The sequence below is a fragment of the Diadema setosum genome, chromosome 8 (genome assembly GCF_964275005.1).
Source record: "Diadema setosum chromosome 8, eeDiaSeto1, whole genome shotgun sequence".
NCBI lineage: Eukaryota > Metazoa > Echinodermata > Echinoidea > Diadematoida > Diadematidae > Diadema > Diadema setosum.
In genome coordinates this window covers 32,162,345-32,164,693 of record NC_092692.1, presented here as the reverse complement: position 1 = coordinate 32,164,693, position 2,349 = coordinate 32,162,345, and positions in this window count along the sequence as shown.

Genomic DNA, 2,349 nt, shown 5'->3' with positions numbered 1-2,349 from the left:
ACCTGTCAACAATGAATATGACGATATCACTTAACTCCAGCCCACTCTCTCCTCATAGTGATGCAGCAGCACACATTTTTTTTTTTTCCAGACTACCGAGTACTCTTGTGAAGTAAAACAGTTGCACTAAAACCAACATTGACACATAAACGATAAGGTTGGTAAAAAGTGTAAATTATGATTCTGTATAAGATGCAGAAAACAAAAAATCAATACTGTCATTATCATGCTCTGCTTCTGTGTAAATATGGCTACTAGCAATAAAATGTCAACACACACACAAGAAAGACATTAAATATCAAAATAATGAATTGGGCAAAGTGTTATATAGGTGAAAGGCTTCATCAAAATTTATTGATGAAAATGCTCAAAGTAGGAGTACAAATGGATATAAGTAAAAAGTTATGCCTTCAGATGGCAGACATCAGAAATTACAGCCTATTCCCGGCCCGGATTCCCATTATAATGAACACTTTATAATAATATTTTGGTTACAACCAAATAAAAATTCAGGCCACAACATTATCAGCTCTATGTTTGTTTGTTTGTTTTTTGTTTTTTGTTTTTGTTTTTTAATGGTATATTGGTTCAGTTATAACGAAAGAAAACTGCCAGTTCTGATACCGAGGACATTGTTATAATAAAGACCAGTGTATTGTACACCAACATCAACATCCCAGCCCTGCCCTGGTTGAGCAATCCAGCCCTGGAGCAATCCATTAAACAAAAAGCAGCACTTAGATGATTATCACCCTGATCACTGTGTTTCTAATTCTATCCTCTGGGCAAAATCGTGAAATAGGCCCAATCGCAGTGCACGTGCACCCGTGCATCAGCAAGGTTACAGTAGGTTAGGGTTAGGTAGGGTTGTAGTTATGGTTAAATTGGCCGTTAGGAGTCCTTCCGAGAATCAAAAGTTGAAGATCAAAGAAAAAAACCGGAGAAAGGGAGGACGGTACAGTAGACATACAATGTAATTATTAATACTATATAGAGAGGTAGCGGATAGGACCGCAGTCAGTCATCCCCTGGCCTGGTTGCGGTGTACAACTACCTGGTACCTGGTTACAACAACACTCAACATAGACAGAGAGATCCGTCTGTCCGGAGGAGTCTTTTCTATTTTTCACATTATCGCTCTCCTCCGTAGACATACAGAGGGGATCCGTGAAGCCATGCCACCACTACTCTACTCTAGTAGACCAGTGTAGACTAGTACACACAGCAGGGCCTGAGCTATACACAGTCCAGTCCACCGAGTCGCTGCGTCTAGTCGCTGCGTCTGGTCGGGCTATAGAGCCTAGGCCTGAGCCGGTGAAGTGGTCCCACCTCACATCCAACTGGACCCCATGGAACTTGGAAGGCCAGCTTAAGTTTAGCTGAATATGGGCTATCCAGCCATCTTCACAGATGGAAAAATGAACAAACAAACAACCAAACAAGCTGAATTCTGAAGCGCAAGTTCTGTTGTCTGCTAGCCCGACCAGACGCCGCTGTAAGTACGCTGTTGTCGCGACGTATAGCGACTGGCCCCGGCTGCGTATCTGCATGCTACTTATTGTACGCACAACCACAAGAAAGGCACAGCAAGTGATCAACTAATAATATCAAAATATCTTACCTGTTTTCTTTCCCATGCTTGACTAATAGCGACTTCCGTCAGCATGCACGAAATGAGAGAGAGTTTTCACTCGTGTGAGGTGAGGTTGGTTTGCTCGCTCGTTCGGGACTCACACAAACTACGATCACACTAGGTAATGCCTACAATACCACCGATGGAGTTAATTGCGTCAATTCATCGAGGTTCGTCTCTGGATACCGGTATACGTACCGGTAATGCTTGTTTGGGAAGCGGTCAGCTGTCTCGTGCGCGACCGTGTGAATACAGCGGAACAATCATGCAACCACATTGTATTCGTAGCCTTTTGACCAGACATTCTTGCGCTGGTTGTTAGAATTATTGGGTGGCCAGCTGATATCTGTACAGCTCAGAGGCTGCAAGGAGGCGGTGATTTCCGCACTTAGTCGTAAAGTGTACGCCTACATTTAGCTATGTATTATTATTGCATAGTAAACCACCGTTTCCTCCATGATGACGATGACAAAGATACAGATCAACTGAAGAAAGCCTTGTCTAAAGGCTAAAATAACTGGTCACAGCTGGTTCTCAAGGCTGTCCTTGGCCAAGAGCTCAAGAGTTCGCTGTTTCTGTACAAAAGAATTCCACAGTGTGCATCGTGCTTTTGACGATCGGCGTTTGAAGCGCTCGTCTTTCTTTGCCATCCAGGTTCATTTTCAACTCATATCATTGTTTTGTTTATTCATAAAGTGAAAATACAATTTTACCCT